At 37.6% G+C, this 14,615-nt stretch overlaps 1 long non-coding RNA gene across 1 annotated transcript in view; it reads right to left on the bottom strand.

Annotated features, from left to right (window-relative positions):
• The window catches only part of LOC141362774 (uncharacterized), a 254,486-nt gene that overhangs the window by 134,822 nt on the left and 105,049 nt on the right, over nucleotides 1-14,615 (bottom strand). The window lies entirely within an intron of this gene.

Raw genomic sequence — 14,615 nt, 5'->3', positions numbered from 1 at the left:
TGCTAGCATCATGCTAGCTTCATGCTAATCATGCTAGCATCATGCTAGCTTCATGCTAATCATGCTAGCATCATGCTAGCTTCATGCTAATCATGCTAGCATCATGCTAGCTTCATGCTAATCATGCTAAGATCATGCTAGCTTCATGCTAATCATGCTAGCATCATGCTAGCTTCATGCTAATCATGCTAGCATCATGCTAGCTTCATGCTAATCATGCTAGCATCATGCTAGCTTCATGCTAATCATGCTAACATCATGCTATCTTCATGCTAATCATGCTAGCATCATGCTAGCTTCATGCTAATCATGCTAGCATCATGCTATCTTCATGCTAATCATGCTAGCATCATGCTATCTTCATGCTAATCATGTTAGCATCATGCTAGCTTCATGCTAATCATGCTAATATCATGCTAGCTTCATGCTAATCATGCTAGCATCATGCTAGCTTCATGCTAATCATGCTAACATCATGCTAGCTTCATGCTAATCATGCTAGCATCATGCTAGCTTCATGCTAATCATGCTAGCATCATGCTAGCTTCATGCTAATCATGCTAGCATCATGCTAGCTTCATGCTAATCATGCTAGCATCATGCTAGCTTCATGCTAATCATGCTAGCTTCATGCTAATCATGCTAACATCAGGCTAACTTCATGCTAATCATGCTACCTTCATACTTAAACATTCTAACAGCCAGATAGCCTACTAAACTAAACTTCTGTCAAACCGTTTTAAACGTTCAAGCTACGCTTTTTCAAGCCAACATAAAGTTTGTCTTCAAACTTTAATATCTAGTTATTATTATTCTTTCTTATCCCCCCAAAATTTCTGACACTAACTCGTCCTAGGGCTTTCAAGCTACATGCACCAAATTTTCCACAGACCTTCAGACTGGTCTGACTTAGTGTGCTATATCTTTTCTAACTGATGGGACCGTCCGAATTCCTAAACGGGGCGCTCAAAGACCCCAAAATTCTCATTTACTTAACATGGAGACAAACTTTGACGGGTCATAGCTGCGAGTGAGAAACTTGTAGAAACTTTTGGCTCACCACATTTAAGGAGGCTGACAGGCTGTGTAAGAACTTTCATCACAATGGGGTGTAAGCTGTACCCCTGGGGTGTAAGAGGCCCCCAAAATTTCCCATTGACTTATAATGGGGCAGGAAACATGCCCATATAAGGGAATAAAAATGTCCCAGAAGGAATATCTCCACTTTAGAGTGTCGTAGAGACATGGGGGTGGGCTCATTTTACTCAGTCATCCAATTAGTCTCTTAGGATCACCCCAGAGCTATTAAGCCACGCCCCTAGCAACAATTTTGGGTACCCTAGCAACATCTCCCATAGACTACCATTATAAAAAGCCCAGATGGATATCTTTACACCAGAGTGTCATAGAGACATAGGGGTGGGCTCATTTTACTCAGGCATCCAATCAGTCTTAATAGGATTCTTATTGAGGTATTAAGCCACGCCCCTAGCAACCAAATATGAGCACCCTAGCAACATAATAAACAAAGCCTTATATCTCTGGATCTGAACATCATAGAGACATGGGGGTTGGGTCTTTGGGTCATGTTAGCTTCATGCTAGCTTCATGCTAAGTCATACTAGCTTCATGCTAGTTTCATGCTAGCTTTATGCTAATTTCATAATATATCTTGCTAACTTCATGCTAAATCATGTTAGTTTCATGTTAAATCTTGTTAGCTTCACGTTAAATAGTGCTAGCTTCATGCTAATCATGTTAGCATCATGCTAATCATGCTAGCTTCATGTTAAATCATGCTAGCTTCATGCTAATCATGTTAACATCATGCTAGCTTCATGCTAATCATGTTACCATCATGCTAGCTTCATGCTAACCATGCTAGCCTCATGCTAGCTTCATGCTAATCATGCTAACATCATGTTAGCTTCATGCTAATCATGCTAACATCATGCTGGCTTCATTCTAATCATGCTAACATCATGCTAGCTTTATGCTAATCATGTTAGCATCATGCTAGCTTCATGCTAATCATGCTAGCATCATGCTAGCTTCACGCTAATCATGCTAGCTTCATGATAATCATGCTACCATCATGCTAGCTTCATGCTAATCATGCTAGCATCATGCTAGCTTCATGTTAATCATGCTAGCATCATGTTAGCTGCATGCTAATCATGCTAGCTTTATGTTAGCTTCATGCAAATAATGCTAGCTTCATGCTAATCATGTTAGCTTCATCCTAATCATGCTAACATCATGCTAGCTTTATGCTAATCATGTTAGCATCATGCTAGCTTCATGCTAATCATGCTAGCATCATGCTAGCTTCATGCTAATCATGCTAGCTTCATGCTAATCATGCTAACATCATGCTAGCTTCATGCTAATCATGCTAGCATCATGCTAGCTTCATGCTAATCATGCTAACATCATGTTAGCTGCATGCCGATCATGCTAGCTTCATGTTAGCTTCATGCAAATAATGCTAGCTTCATGCTAATCATGTTAGCTCCATCCTAATCATGCTAACATCATACTAGCTTCATGCTAATCATGCTAGCATCATGCTAACTTCATGTTAATCATGCTAGCTTCATGCTAATCATGCTAGCATCATGTTAGCTTCATGCTAATCATGCTAACATCATGTTAGCTTCATGTTAATCATGCTACCATCATGCTAGCTTCATGCTAATCATGTTAACATCATGGTAGCTTCATGCTTATCATGCTACAATCATGCTAGCTTCATGTTAATCATGCTAACATCATGCTAGCATCATGCTAGCATCATGCTAGCTTCATGTTAATGCTTATCATGCTAGCTTCATGCTAATCATGCTAACATCATGCTAGCTTCATGTTTATTATGTTAGCTTCATGCTAATCATGCTAGCTTCATGTTAATCATGCTAACATCATGCTAGCTTTATGCTAATCGTGCCAGCTTCATGCTAATCATGCTAGCTTCATGCTAATCATGCTAACATCATTCTAACTTCATGCTAATCATGCTAGCATCATGCTAGCTTCATGCTAATCATGCTAGCATCATGTTAGCTGCATGCTTATCATGCTAGCTTCATGTTAGCTTCATGCTAGCTTCATGCTAATCATGTTAGCTTCATGCTAATCATGCTAGTATCATTTTACTGTCATATTAAATCATGATAGCTTTATGCTTAATCATTCTAGCTTCATGTTAAGTTCATGCTAATGCTGCGTTCCAGGCAGGTTTTTAAACCCGTGAGTTACGACTTCAAAACCACGACTCACGACTCTATGCGTTCCAGGCTGCCTGTAACTCGTTTTTTTACAACCTTCTTACAAACCCGTGACTTCCCACCCGTGAACTCGTACTAGATCAATGTACTCCCAGTTCAGAGTCGTGAGTCGTGGTTTTGAAGTCGTGAGTTACGGGTTACAGGTTGCCTGGAACGCAGCATAAGTCATGCGAGCTTCATTCTAGATTCCTCAATTTATTTACCTCTAATATTTTTCAAGGATCAAAAATAAAAATTCCGTATTGACTCAAGCAACATTTATTCACAATAACTCTTTTCTTTAAAATATAATTATATATATTAAATGTTAAATGTATATGTGTTGTTGCTGTGCACTACAGTAGCACCTCCAGTTTTACTATTGAAAAGTATCCGGTGTCATATGCAATTCTGTCCCCCTTGCAATTCTTGCAATTCTGTCCTGAGGACCCTGCGTGATTCCATTGGCTGAAAAAAACTCATGGGAAGGTTTTTAGCACCATATTACAATTCCTTCAAAATTGTGTTGTTTTATGTCATTAGAATGCTGTTAAAATTTTAATTGATGTAAATGATATGTTTTATATTGTAGTAAATAAATGAGGCTATAGGTGGTGAGATCTACACATTGCTTGTGTCATTTTATTGTTTAAATATTATATACTGTACCCTTTCCACCTTTGTACTGTATAAAGTTAATACATTACTTGTACAGAACATGGTTACTACAAAATTGAATCACACATTAAAATTAAAATTTATAAGCCATTATTATTAAACTTTTACTACAAAAAAGTACATATGTATGTTAAGTATGTTAATAATTCACAAAAGTAAAAGTATTGATTTTTGTAAAGCAGATGATGACACAACTACTGACGTGTCTGCAACATAAATGTGAATTTATTATACTATTTTTTGTATATTTTGTATGGTTTTATTTTGTACAAAGTAATTAGTTAGACTGCTATGAGATATCGCAATGACAAAATTTGACCAGGCATCAGTGTTAGATATCAGCTGGGGGGCCTACAGGGGAGCAGAATCACAAGGGAGGACAAAATTATTTTTCACATGCTGTTGCCATGGTGAGTCGCAATATCTAGCTCCATTAATAATGGCTTTTCATAATGGTTGTGCACATTTTTAAAATATTGTTACTTGTCTACAAACCTTTACATGGCTTAGCACAAACCTATCTTTCTGAACTACTGACTGAATATCAACCTTCAAGATCTCTTCGGTCATCAAATCAGGCTTTATTATGTACCCCTAAATCGAGGCTTAAGTGTAGGGGAGATTAAGCTTTTTACATTGCAGCTCCCAGGCTTTGGAATGCCTTTCCAATTAGCATAAGACAAGCTCCACCTCTTCTCACTTTTAAGTCTAGACCTAAAACTTTTTAAATTTCAAAAGCTTTTGATTGACATTGTGTCATGCATATTAATTAGTGTGATTTTAAGTTCATTTCCTTTTTTTATTTGTATTGTTTGTTATTTTTAGTATGAATTTGATTACATTGTCAATGGCACATCATTTGACAGCCATTGTGCTATACAAATAAATTGTCATCTTAGCAACCACATAGCAAGACTATAACAACCACCCAATGTTCCCTTAGAAACTACTTAGCAGCACCCTAGCAACAACCTTTAAAACCACATAACAACTGTATCATGCTAAAAAAAATTATCATTATTGTTAAACAAGCTAACAACATGATAAATTGTGTTGCCCTTTTTCAAGATGTTTCATGTTGTTATTATGCTAAAACACAAATGTTAAAGGTGACAGAGAATGAAAAACCATTTTTACCTTGTCTTTGTTAAATAATGATAGTCTACTCACATTTACAAACATACAAAAATGCTAAAAATCTCAGTCTCATAGAAATTCCTCTTTTAGAAATGTCAGCCAGAAACCGGCCCAATCTGAAAAACTGATGCTTATGACATCACAGGCATCTAACTGCCCCTCCACTTTAAAATAATTGGCTACATTTTTTGAGTGGCAGCAAAGTCAGACAATCAGTAATGAGATTACAAGTTAAGCCAGTAGGGGGAGCCAAATAGGTGCAAAACCACTTGTTTAAAATCCCCCACCCTAATAGAGCTATCTGAGAGAGGTTTTTAGGAAGCTAAAGAGAGCTCTGAGAGAGGTTTTTACAGACCCAAACAAAAAAAAATTAGTTTACATGTCACATCTCAGAACAATGATAAATACCCCGTTCAATCATTCTATGTCACCTTTAAAACATTTTAGCTTAATATTTAAATGTGTTTACATCATTGCTTAAACATACAGTTTTATTGTATGAGGGGTTTAGATATGCTGTAATGAAATATTAAAGAACCACAAGAAGTAAGTTTGTTTAAACAGTGATTTATTTGTATTGATACACACACACACAGAAATTTGTATATGTATATTTGTGTATATTAAAGACAAGCATTTGGCTTGCTGTATGTTTTCTAGAAAATGTAGCCTTACAAATTCAGAGATGATTCTCAAGTGACCCACATTTGATTGTCCAGAATTGTTTTATCTCACACTCAAGTAGTGTGGCAACAAAAATCAGAATTGCCTGTTAGGATGATGTGGTCGAGGAGCTGGTCGGAATGATCTGGTGGATTTTTGATTGAGGCAGCTTGTAATGTCTTACAGCCCCTCTTATTTGATGCTTTTGGCCCAAAAAGCATCATATCCACTTTCTTGATCCATTTCACACCTGCCTGCTCGGGCAGGTGCCCAGGGCGGTGATGTCCTGCCTTAGGTTGCCCTCCGCTGGCCAAAAGAGAGTCTTACCCGTCATTGGATCATCACCTCATGCACCTGGTTCATGCTCCATCCCATTTGGCAACTCTTATCATGTAGGTGTTTTTTGGGTTGGTAGTGGGGCACTTGAGAACCAGCACAACAAATCTGTCTTAACCAAATACAAAAAAATTCAGATGCATGAGTCTTTTTTTCCTTTTACATTTTTTATGTATTAATGTGTTTATCATGCTTAAAAACATTATAGTATATGTTGCTGTTTAAATGTTTAAATCATGAATAGTATATGAAAACTGGAAGAGTATGAAAACTGCATGTCTGTGTGTGTGCGTCTGTGTACGCACATGCGCATACCTAGTTTTTATTATGTTAAGAGGACCAAATGTCCCCATAAAGATAGAAACAAATTAAAAAATGTGTGTGTGTGTGTGTGTGTGTGTGTGTGTGTGTGCACAAACATGTGCACAAACACCTGGTATTTACGTTGTGGGGACCAAAGGTCCCCACACAGTTAAGAATGAATCAAATAGAATGTGTGTTTGTTTTTGTGTGTGTGTTTGTGTGTGTGTGTGTGTGTGTGTGTGTGCATTTAAATAGCAGGGTTGCATCATCCCTGATAGTAAATGTGATAAATTGAATTCATCACATTTATGTAATAAACATCAAAATATATATCTTGTTCATGTGACAGATTGTTGTTAAGGGACTTTGATGTGGGTATATTTTATTGGAATCTTTTTAATCTGGAATGTTTTAAAAGCAATGTTAATCCTAATGTGTATTTGCTATGTTGATGAGGATGAAGTTTCACAGCTGATAATTTCTTATAGTATCTATTCCAAAATACAGTAGACAGGATCGTGATAACTGTAGTATGTTTGCAGTACTCCTGCTCTGATATGTGAGTGTGTGCTACTAATAAACACAGGATCCAGAAGGGTGTTGTTTTCAGTAGTCCCAGTGTGGATCAGTTGTGTATATCCTTTGTCATTAAACAGTTTCAAAATGGGTTTGTTCCCATGGGACAGCTGGTCTTCATTGAAGTCTCCTAAAATTATAACAGGGTTGATGTTTATGATTTCCAGAGATGTCAAAAGGGCATTTAGGTTAGTCAAAAACACTCCTAGGTTGTATTTAGGTGGTCTGTAGATTACTGTGACCAGTGCTTCTTTGGGGTGTTCTATTTTTAAAACCAAATATTCCAGGTCTGTCACGTTTTGTATGTACATCAGAGGATGAGCTTGTAAGCTATTTCTCACATAAATGGCCACTCCACCACCATTTCTGTTTGCCAACTGTAGATTATTTGTGTAGGATGTATGTCTGTTGCGATTATAAATTCTTTATCCTTCCAGCTGGAGACACTCATGAGCAGATGAGCCAGACAGGTGTGTTTCAGTGAGACACAAAACATCAGCCAACAAAAGCTCATGATGACTTTTTAAATCATCCATATGACACTGTAGTCCCTCTATGTTGTGATGAATGATAGTAAGAGGAGAATTGATATCAGACTCAGTATGTAGAAGAGGTTGGACATGTTGAAAGTCAGCTTTTGGCATGTTCTCCAAAGAGGCATTTATTTCTGGATCACAGTAAAAAATTTTTTCATCAAAGTCTATGATGTGCAATCCACTAAGCGCTGTGGTTCTGCTTAGTGCAACATATGCCATGCCTGGTTCAAAAATATGCTTCAGAGATACAACAGCACAATCAGTTGTCATTCCTTGAACTTTGTGTATAGTGCATGCAAAAGCAAGTTTCATGGGAAATTGCCTTCGAACTGTTCCCTTTTTTTTTAGCGGCTCCTCTGACCTCTCAATATAAACAATGTTGTCATCTCCACCAGGTGCTTTGTTACGATGTTTATGTCCAGCATTTACATCATCCAGGTAAAGACCAATTAACAGCACATATGGAACACCATCTCGTTCCTGAGTTGTAATTTTTGCCACTTTACCAAAAGTACCATTAACCAGTCCATCTTCCACATCAATATTTCTGGTAAGCATTACTCGTGCACCAATTGCAATCTGTAGTTTGTCAATAAGATCACCTTTGTCTCCTTTAAATGGTGCAGCTTGCTTTTTCATTTCACCTGTTCGGGGATCTTTTTTGTAGTCATTGGCATCAATAGTAATAATATTTGAAAATTGAGAGAATATGGCGGCAGTGTTGTGATTGTCTACCTCTTTATTGGTTGCAAAAATGTGTAATGCATCAGTGGGACACTCTTCGGGAGACAAACGTATGACAGTTTGTAACATGCACTGGTCTGCAGCTGTGAGCCTGTCATGCTTCTGTTTTACTCTCAGTCTGTTGAGCAGCTCAGCATATTCAAGATCCTCTCTCTGTCTCATAATCTGTGTCAGTGTTATGATCTGAAATTGATCTTTCCAGAAGTCCAACACATGATTCTCATACACACAGAGTGGTCTAGCTCGCCCGAGCGGGGGAAGTTGTAAAAAATCTCCAACAGCAAGAACAGACAATCCGCCAAAAGGTTTCTGGTTTCCTTTAATCTGTTGCAGTCTCCAGTTAACATACGCAAACAACTGTTTTGATACCATAGATATTTCATCTATTATTATAATGTGTACGTTAGAAAAATCTGCCCTGATTTCATCCAAGCTGTTTCCTAGGCCTTGGTATGGAGGTTTTAAGCTTCTTGGGAGTTTTAAAAGACAGTGCAATGTTTTACCAGAAATGTTAAAAGCAGCAGTACCGGTAAATGCTGTTAAAAGAACTGTTGGTTTGGAAATGTCAGTGTGCTCTCTCACGCATGGAAGTTTGCGCAATATTTTAGATGCTTCTGCATGAATAGATTTAATAACATGTGATTTGCCAACTCCTGCTCCTCCATTCAAAAAATATAGAAACTGTTGTGGGTTTTCACCAGAAACACATCTTTTGCACCAGTCTCGCACAGCATAAAATACAGAAGCTTGTGTTTGATTCAAGCTTTGAAACATTTTGCGAATCTGTGCAGAATTGAGCTGGGGAACTTCTATTACTGGCATAGCTGTATTATTGACAGAAGAAGATGCTGTATATTCAGGAATATCATCTTGTTCATCATTTGCATCAGATGGTTCACGTTCCATTATGCATTCCAGCCTGATCACCTCAGTTGCCGGTGCTAATGTAGTCCATGCATCCTCGACTGGACCGTTCTGTTCAAAATCCTCAATTGCTTGTTCTATTGCCTCATTATGCTTCTCATACTTTTCACGGTTTCCATTTACAATCATGCACACGCGTTGCAGTTCATCAGTGCCTGGAAGGTTTACTGAAGCAAATTTGTAAAATGATTCATATGTTGGGAATCTTGGAGACTTGAGCTGTTCATCTGTGCGATATGGTAGGTAGAGTTTTAACAATGTTCCAAAGTATTTTTCTGGGTTTTTTTGCTCTGAGAAACGAGCAAATCTAATAACAGCAGGTTTACCCCGTGTTCTTTTTTGAATGTGTCCTATATTCTTTTGGAGTGCCAAAACATTTTTACCCTTTTTCTGTCTTCCATAAACAATGCGGTATTCACTTGCAAATTCTGCCATGCACATGTTATCAAATTCAGGTTTGTTTGGTCTGGCCTTGTACTTTTCTGGGAGTCCAGTCATCCACACATTCTCTAAGTCAGGGTCCATTGCCTGTAAATACTTCATTGGTAAACTCATCTTTACAGCATTGTCATCAGTGGGTATGAATATGACAGCTCGTGATGATGATTTCAGTTTTAGACTGCATGTGCGAGCAACTGCTTCTTGGGCAGAAACTTCCCTAGATTTGGCATAGCAATTCATGACCTGCTTCATGCTTTCACAGTCAGACATGTTATCATGACTTGAGTCTTTTATTACTTTTTTTAAATAATCACTCATCTCGTGTTCAGCTTTTGAAATGTATGAAAGAATGTACATGATACAACTGTATGGATTGATAATGAACTGTATGTCCATGTTTGCATTCCAGGCTCTTAACAGCATTGGATTATAGCCATTAACCCAGCAGTCACGTGGTCGTCTCTCCATGACAATTACATTTGATGTTGACAGACATTGAAAATATTTTTTATATTCTTCATAAGTCATGTTTACTTTTTGAAGCAGCTGCGCTGAGGTTTCAAAACTCTGTGTTGTGTCATTCAGCAGATCCCACACTTTTTGAAGTTGTGCTTTTGCTTGTGCAGTACTGTCATTTTCTCTCTCCTCTGTTGCTTCATTTTCTTCATCAGACTCATCTATTGGAGGAGGCCTGGGACGAGTTATCATGGTCGTGTTCATAGGTGGTTTGGGAAATCCAAATCTACAGTGCTTATTGTTTTTTCTACAGGATTTGGAGTGGTTACGACTGTGCATCTGTACTTCACTTACAATTCTATGCAGTTTTGGGTCTTTGTTTGGGTCTGGTAGTTTACATGAGATATATTTATCAACAAAATTGCATACATCTTCATCTTGATCTTTTTCAAATTCTGGAGAATCTTTCACCCAAAATAGGCAGTGAATGTGTGGAGAGCCACGCTGTTGAAATTCTACTCTATAAAAAAAGTCAATTACCTCACCGATGGGTTGAGCAGGTGACATTATTAGATCTCTTATCAAGGCTTCAACTCGTTTTTCAAACATGCGCATGGCTGTGACTGGGTTGCTTTTAAGAATTTCACATTTTTCTGACCAGTCTAATTCAGAAAAGTTCACTGTTTCACCTTGTTGTGCTTTAATAGCAGTAATAACTTCTGGCCATCTCATCTCAGCAGCACTGAATGTACAGAAAAATGTAGGTGTGCCCAGTTGTCTTAGCATAGAGAACAAATCACGCAGAGTTTTCTCCCAGTAAGCTGGTGTTCCTCTTAGTGGCTGCATGAAACGTGTTGCCTCTTTGTTGTGTACAAGTTTTTCTAACTCAGATTTATCCTGCAGAAGTGAACAGTTTATTCTACGACCATCACGTGTCATGGGTTTTGCTTTTCTCAACTGAATGGACATACTAGATGTGGCCATGTGCATTTCTGTGACAAACTGTGCGAAAAATATGTAGTTTGTATCCTTTGCACAACGGTTATCTACAGAGAATAACCTGGTGTTAAAGTATCTGCTGGGGGAGACACATTTCAGTCTGTCAGGCTCATCAAAAGTGTTCTTACCATCAGGAAACTGCACTGGAAATGCCATAGACTCGAGCTTAGGAATTTTAAAAATGCTTACAGGACTGTTTTTCTCTGCAGGGGCAATACAAAATATTCCATCATCATAAGACAACAATTGCTGACCAAGATCTGGAGGCTGTAGGCATGTGTCCAAGACAAGACCTGAGTGTTGTTCATTATTAGATTCAGGGTCATCACTTGAATTATCATGTTCATTTTCATTGCTCTGTCGTTCTGTGTTTTCACTTTGACTGTTGTTGTCAATGTCCATTGGCTCATCGTGTGCACTGCTGTCATTTAAAGACTGATCATACTCATTCAGCATTTCATCTGCCTGGGGAGATGGATTTATAACAATATTTTTATATTCTGAATGCATATCTTTAAGTTTTCCTAAAGCAGATAAAACCTTGTGCATATTCATAGTCTGATACTGATAATGACCTTGGTAACAAAGACGTCTTTTCAGTTTCACTGTAAGCAGCTGTGATTCACTTCTTGGTCTAGGTAAACAATTAACTGTTGTTTCCACTTCAGATGCAACTGAAATCACAGCACCCTTTATAGCTCTCTGTTGGCCTTTAGGAAGTGTTAAGATTTTAGCAAAAGGAATGTACTTTGCAATAACATGTCTTTCTAGAATATTCAAATTGCATAGCTCTGGAGGAATTGGACTAAACTGAAGCTTATTGGCTACAGCAATGTCTGGCATTGCACCTCTCAAAAGTGTTGAATGGCAGCTGTGACAGATCCATTCTGTGTTCCTCATACACTGATCAGTACAATCAGAACAGATGTGAACATAGTTACCTGTCAAACATGCTGAAACAACTGTTGGATTCTTTTGATAGCTTTCACGATCACAGGTGCGCACTTGATTTGAGAAGAGTGCTCTTGCACAGCATGTGCATATATATGTTGGTCCCTGTTTTATAATGTTTCTGAAAGTTTGCAATGCCTTTAATATCACTGGATTCTGCATTTCAACAGGTTGGTTATTTCTGAACACTTGTGTTGCCTGGCGCACACAGTCAATTACTTTATATTTGTGCTGTATGTCTTGTGCACAGTTTATCTTGTGAAGTATTTTGAGTGCTGACATTCTGTCTTTAGCTTTGAATAAATGATATGATTTCTGACGAGCCCCGAAGAGGTTATCTTGTTGATAACGTTTTTTAAACGCGTCCTTTCTTTGTTCATAGAATTTTGAATCTATTTTGCACCGGTTTATATAATAGTCTTTTTGCCTTTGCCTGAAAATTGCATCTCTTGAATATCTATCAGTTATGTACCTCTTATGCTTTTCCTTAAATCTATCACTATTCCTGTAATTTCTTAGGACATAGGATTTTTGTCTCTCTCTGAAACGCTGATCCATTCTGTAATTTCTTATGATATAGGATTTCTGTCTCTCTCTGAAATGGTGATCCATTCTGTAATTTCTTATGATATAGGATTTTTGTCTTTCTCTGAAACGCTGATCCATTCTGTAATTTCTTATAACATAAGATTTTTGTCTCTCCTTGAAATGGTCATCCATTATGTAATTTCTAATGACATAGTTTTTTTGTCTCTCTCTGAATTGTGGATTACTACTGTAACTGCTGATTATTTTTCTCTTTTTTTATCTCTGTATTCCTCATTACTTCTGTAATTCATAAAAGCATAAACCCTTCTTTTATTCTTATATTCTTCATATTTTTTATAGTTATTTTTCATGGCTTGTTTGTGCTTTTCCCTGTAAAACGTATTAGTTTGATAACGTTTCTTCTTTGCTTGGTTATGTCTTTCCTTGTATTCTGTACTTGTTTTGTAATGCTCAGTTTTTTTTGTATGTTTCCTATCTTTTAAATCCATTTTTTTGTGCCATTTTATCTTGTAATCCTTGCGCCTTCTGGATTTGTTAAGCTTTTTTGATTGTTGATTCAAGTCAGATGTTTCCAAACAGTGATCATTTGGATCTGACAATATAATTTGAATTGAGGAATCTTTTGAGATGTTATGAGAAAGTTTATTTAATTGAACATTTTTGTCTCTGTCCAAATTGTCAGTAACAGTAGTTTGAATCTCCATTTCATCTTCATCTGTCATGTTGACTGGACACTGAACTGGATTTCGGACCTGAATTTGCTGTTGTGATGATGCACATTGGTCATTAGTGGACAGAAACTGAGATGCTACACACGGCTCTATGTTATCAAGATACTCCATGGAGACATCAGTACATACTGTTGTGCTTGTGAATGATACTGGCAGCAGATCAAATTGCACGTTATCGCTTAACTGGAAACACCCTTGAAACAACAGCAACAGTCTCTCTATCATGTCTTCTAAACGTGAAAATGTCAACATTACAGCAGTACCCGTGCCATCATTAGTAGACATGCCATCTGGTGTTCTGCAGTGTGAATCAAAAAATCCAAACCTCCCTGAGCGATCTCTAAACAAAGCAACACAATAAAGTCCACACAAAAACAGGCAGTTGCTGATTTCACTTCTGAGACATTGCAGAGTATTCTCGAGGTTGTCATAGCTGCCTAGTGCAGGTGCATCTCTTAGTAATCCAAACCTCTGGCCATGTTTAATGATGTTGTAAGAGCACAAGTTTGTCTCAAGTTTATCCGGTAGCTCATCAAAATCAAGGAAATTACTCCGAAATTGTCCTTTACTCTGTAGTGTTTGCTTGACAAGAGTGTACAAAGCATCACCTTTCTTTAAAATGTCATCTAATTCCAAACTGTTCAGCTCATTACGTTCGTTGTGCACCGCGAGAAACATTAAGGAATTGCACGTGCACTGTTGCCCCCTGGAATAAATAGCGTACCTCGGGTCACTTTGACAGTGGGACGCCGTAACAGAGAGCACGTCTGGGCTTACGTCACTCTCACTTGACACGGAGTTAATGCACAGTGAAGCTTCTACCTTTCTGCGCTGCTTCTGGGCTTCACTTCGTTTACCTTTACGTGGCATGACGATGGAACAGGTGTTAGAAATCTAAAGATCTGTTTATAGCAAAGTACCTTTCGTATGTTAAACAAGTGCAAATTTTCCGGATAAAACCTTAATAACAAATACAAAGACCCACTCAATGAATATTAATGCTTATTATACGTTATGCTAGTATACCACAGTAACAAGTGTCAACCTACTGTATTTACATACACACAATGTAACTGTTATACCGTCAACCCTTTGTATTTCACTGAATTATAAAATGTTAACTAAAGGCAATGCCAGTAATGCAACCAATTAGTAAAGGCAAATGTTACAACGTGGTAAGATTCAAATATGAACTTGCCAAACCAAAATACTTTACTGATATTTAATTACCTTTAAATGTACTGCACTCAAATATCAATTACAACAAGAGTCAAACTGTAAATATATTACTGATATATTAATTAGCTTTTTAAGTACAGGACTGA

This window comes from Misgurnus anguillicaudatus, unplaced genomic scaffold, assembly GCF_027580225.2.
Source record: "Misgurnus anguillicaudatus unplaced genomic scaffold, ASM2758022v2 HiC_scaffold_29, whole genome shotgun sequence".
Lineage (NCBI taxonomy): Eukaryota > Metazoa > Chordata > Actinopteri > Cypriniformes > Cobitidae > Misgurnus > Misgurnus anguillicaudatus.
The sequence above is the reverse complement of the archived record's forward strand: the minus strand, read 5'-3'. Positions and strand labels throughout refer to the sequence as shown.